The 5,000-nt window shown below is 43.8% G+C and overlaps 1 protein-coding gene across 1 annotated transcript in view; it reads right to left on the minus strand.

The window, feature by feature from the left end:
- LOC128690637 (enolase-phosphatase E1-like) overlaps positions 1-1,747 on the minus strand; it is a 64,251-nt gene extending 62,504 nt beyond the window's left edge. The window contains exon 1 of the mRNA XM_070082324.1: positions 1,719-1,747. The gene's annotated coding sequence lies outside the window, so the exon portion shown is untranslated. The remainder of the gene's footprint in view (positions 1-1,718) is intronic.
- Positions 1,748-5,000: the final 3,253 nt, after the last annotated feature.

The following is a 5,000-nucleotide window of genomic DNA, read 5'->3' on the forward strand; positions in this document are numbered from 1 at the left end:
CACAGAAAACCGCAGACGGAGTATAGGCTAGGTGGCCAAAGACTGCAAACCTCGCTCAAAGAGAAAGATCTTGGGGTGAGTATAACACCGAGCATGTCTCCGGAAGCATCCCTCAACCAGATAACTGCTGCAGCATTTGGGCGCCTGGCAAACCTGAGAACAGCGTTTCGATACCTTAGTAAGGAATCGTTCAAGACACTGTACACCGTGTACGTCAGGCCCATACTGGAGTATGCAGCACCTGTTTAGAACCCGCACTTGATCAAGCACGTCAAGAAATTAGAGAAAGTGCAAAGGTTTGCGACAAGGTTAGTTCTAGAGCTAAGGGGAATGTCCTATGAAGAAAGGTTAAGGGAAATCGGCCTGACGACACTGGACAGGAGGGTCAGGGGAGACATGATAACGACATATAAAATACTGCGCGGAATAGACAAGGTGGACAAAGACAGGATGTTCCAGGGAGGGGACACAGAAACAAAAGGTCACAATTGGAAGTTGAAGACTCAGATGAGTCAAAGGGATGTTAGGAGGTATTTCTTTAGTCATAGAGTTGTCAGGCAGTGGAATAGCCTAGAAAGTGACGTAGTGGAGGCGGGAACCATACATAGTTTTAAGACGAGGTTTGATAAAGCTCATGGAGCAGGAAGAGAGAGGACCCAGTAGCAACCAGTGAAGAGGTGGGACCAGGAGCTAGGGATCGACCCCTGCAACCACAAATAGGTGAGTACACACACACACACACACGTACGCACGCACACAGGAGCTGTGAATCGACCCCAGCAACCATAAATAGGTGATTACACACACACACGCAGAAAAACACACACGTACAATGCTAGCCTCCAGATTATTAAATAGTAGCGCAGAGTTCATGTGATCTGGGAGAGGTGAGCCACGTACAAAAGACATCAGGCGAGCCACGTACAAAAGATATCAGGTGAGCCACGTACAAAAGACATCAGATGAGCCACGTACAAAAGAGAATCAGGTAAGCCACGTACAAAAAGGCAAATGGTACGTAAACATCTCTGTGCTCATACCTTATTGTACTCAACATAACAGAGGCTTGGGTCTAGTCTCGGTTTTTTGCCCCGACTCTCAGTTGCTCGCTAACAGTCACACGTTATCCTTAACTTCCTGGTTCCTATCATGACGTAACCAGGTGTGTGTGTAAGAAGTATCTCCCTACACACACATACACACACAGTGTTGCTTCTCTCTCATCTCGGCTGAAGCGAGCGGCTCCCTGCCGCAGCGCTACCTCCTCAAACAATCCATTACAGCAATAACTCTCACTAAAGCCTATGTTAAAAAGCATCAGAAGTGAAATTAATCTTGGTTCTCCCTACCGCCGCTGCCGAGTTGCTTTTAACATGTAACTCCTGCATTCCATCACAGTTCAGAGCTGAGGAAGGAATATCATTGTTTACTAACATTTTCATTGAGTATTTACACCATCAACAGAGTTTGTTTAAAACAGTCATAAAACATTGTAAACACATCAAACACCAGTACTGTAGGAAATTTTAGCACTTTCAGTATTTTTTCACGATGAAACGAATCCACTTTTCATGTATCTTTCAGGGTTCGTTAGAAAAGGACTAGTTGTCAGTTACACATTTGTATGTGTTAAGGTAAGGCATTAGTTAAGGCAGAATTATAACCCCCTTGAACAACAATGATCCACGTGGATGGGGATGAAACCCAGGTAGTACCACCTCACGTCTTAACTCCACCGTCTTCAGATTGACACTGCCGTCGCAACCGCCTTCTTCACGGTCACCACCACCTGCCTCAGGACTCCTCCACACACGCCACGCCTCCAGGACGCGGCAAGCGTCAACGCGCACAGAGCAGTCTTTCACTGTGACGACGTTTCGCTCTATATAGAGCTTTATCATAGAACCACACGTTAACAATAGAAGCTTGTTCTGCACCTGTGTGTACTTCATTACTGTCTGTAGGAGGTCTTTGTATCCTGCGTCGACGAGATAGTGAGAATATTACTGCAGGAAGATAGCGTATCATGGCGGAGAAACGGAGGTGTCACAATAACAGTTGTTATGCAGGTACATGGCCACGAACCTTCCAAAATGATACATCCATCTCATGGGTTGTCATTCAACAAGGAAAGTTTGAATATCAACCCCAGTTTCACGCGAATTTCTTTTTAATTTATTATATACAGCAGGGATTGGTATTAAGACCAGTACTGAGTTTGTGGTGTATATGAAAGATATACCAGAAGAAAGAGTCAGTTATATCCTAGTTTATTAATGATGTAAAATTAATGAGGTGAATAAAAGCCGATGAGGACATGGAAAGGCTGCAAATGGATCAAACTGTGAGATTAGTCAGACAAGTCGCTCCTTGAATTCAACCATAGTAAATGCAAGGTATGAAAATTACAGAAGCGGGAAGAAGATTGAAACCTGAGTATAAGCCTGGAGGGACAGAGGCTGCAAACTTCACTCAGAAAGGAAGACCTAGGGGTGAGCATATCACTAGAGGCATATATCAATCGAATAACCTCTGTACCAAATGCTCGCTCGTATGGGAAATCTAAGAGTAGCTTTCTAGAATCTTAACAAAATCATTCGCGACCTTATGTATGACATATATGAGGTCTGTCCTGGAATGTGCAGTATCAGTATGGAACCTTCACCTGATAAAGTATACTAAGAAACTGGAGAAAGTGAAGAGGTACGCAGCGGGGCTAGTCCCAGAGCTTAGGAATTAAACATGACGACAGAGGAACCAGTAGAGACATGATAACGGCATACTAAATACTCAGAGGACTGATAGTTTACATATGAAAGAATGAAAAGACAGGGATAAAGACGCACGGGGGCACAGTTTCACAGGAACATCAGAAAGTATTTCCTAAGCCTCAGGATGGTTAGGAAGTGGAATCACCTGGGCTTGAAGTACTGGAGGTAGGCTTACGTAATTTTGGAAGTAAATTCGACAAGGAGTAGTTTGAGAAGCGGGGCCAAGAGATGAGATTCGACCTCTGTAAGAAGTATCTCCCTACACACACACACACACACGCACACACACACACACATACACACACACACACACACACGCACACATACACACACACACACACACACACACACACACACACACACACACACACACACACACACACACACACACACACACACACACACACACACACACACACACGCACACAGGTTGCAGGCTGCAAACCTGGTCCAGCAATTGGCTCCTGGAGTTCAACCCCACCAAGTGCAAAGTCATGAAGATTGGGAAGGGCAAAGACCGCAGATGGAGTACAGTCTAGGGGGTCAGAGACTACAAACCTCACTTAAGGAAAAAGATCTTGGGGTGAGTATAACACCAGGCACATCTCCTGAAGCGCACATCAACCAAATAACTGCTGCAGCATATGGGCGCCTGGGAAACCTCAGAACAACATTCCGACATCTTAATAAGGAATCGTTCAGGACCCTGTACACCGTGTACGTTAGGCCCATATTGGAGTATGCGGTACCAGTTTGGAACCCACACCTAGCCAAGCACGTAAAGAAACTAGAGAAAGTGCAAAGGTTTGCAGGTAGACTGGTCCCAGAGCTAAGAGGTATGTCCTACGAGGAGAGGTTAAGGGAAATCAACCTGACGAAACTGGAGGACAGGAGAGATAGGGGGGACATGATAACGACGTACAAAATACTGAAAGGAATTGGCAAGGTGGACAAAGACAGGATGTTCCAGAGATTGGACGCAGTAACAAGGGGACACAGTTGGAAGTTGAAGACACAGATGAATCACAGGGATGTTAGGAAGTATTTCTTCAGCCACAGAGTAGTCAGTAAGTGGAATAGTTTGGGAAGCGATGTAGTGGAGGCAGGATCCATACATAGCTTTAAGCGGAGGTATGATAAAACTCACGGTTGAGGGAGAGTGACCTAGTAGCGACCAGTGAAGAGGCGGGGCCAGGAGCTCGGACTCGACCCCTGCAACCTCAACTAGGTGAGTACAACTAGGTGAGTACAACTAGGTGAGTACAACTAGGTGAGTACACAATACACTTTCACGAGTAAACCCCTATTTTTTTATATTAAAGTCCCTCACTGAACACATACAATGCTCAAAAGTCAGGTCATAAAAGTAGAGCAACTCAGAGAACAGACTTTCTGTATCCGACTCGCCAGAGCATGTAATAGTGACTCCAGAGTGCAGACTGCAGACACTCATTAGAGCAGTCACTTTAGGTAACATGCACCGCTGAAGCAGACACTCATCAAAGAAGACATACAGAGCAGTCACCTCACAGAGAAGTGAGTAAGAGTTTTATATTTTTAGATTTTACAGCGTATATTCATAAAACAAGCCTAGTTCGCTAGGCTCATGTTCTTTGTGGGATCGATGGCTGAGTGGATAAGGTGACATGTACATTGTGTGGTCTCTTGAGGAGGGACAATGTGTCGTGGGGTCGAATCCTGGCCTGCCGCAGTTTGGTATATGATTTAAACCACTTGTTTCGTGGTTTAATTTCTATATATATTCTTCCTTGAAGCCTTTTTATCCACTACTCCGAGGCTATGGGTCCCACAATTTACACTTATATATATATATATATATATATATATATATATATATATATATATATATATATATATATATATATATATATATATATATATATATATATATAATGGTATTCACAAAATAGGTCATCAGTGTTTGCACATGAAAGTCACTGATAAACTTATATCATTCATAACAGCTTCATCTAAGACAATCCCATGTACAAACATTTAATTGGAATGGCATTGGGTTCACCTTTCGGTGCTGTGTTGGCCACTATACTCATGGAATATATGAAAATTAATTTTACAACTCATCATGGATATGGTGATCACATTCTGGTCATATCTCTAAATAAACTCGACCTAGTACACCCTTGTAACAATCTTTAAAACGTAGAACTTTTGAGACTAACGACGGAGGCGTTGACCCCCGAAACCCTC

This window comes from Cherax quadricarinatus, chromosome 7, assembly GCF_038502225.1.
Source record: "Cherax quadricarinatus isolate ZL_2023a chromosome 7, ASM3850222v1, whole genome shotgun sequence".
Classification (NCBI taxonomy): domain Eukaryota; kingdom Metazoa; phylum Arthropoda; class Malacostraca; order Decapoda; family Parastacidae; genus Cherax; species Cherax quadricarinatus.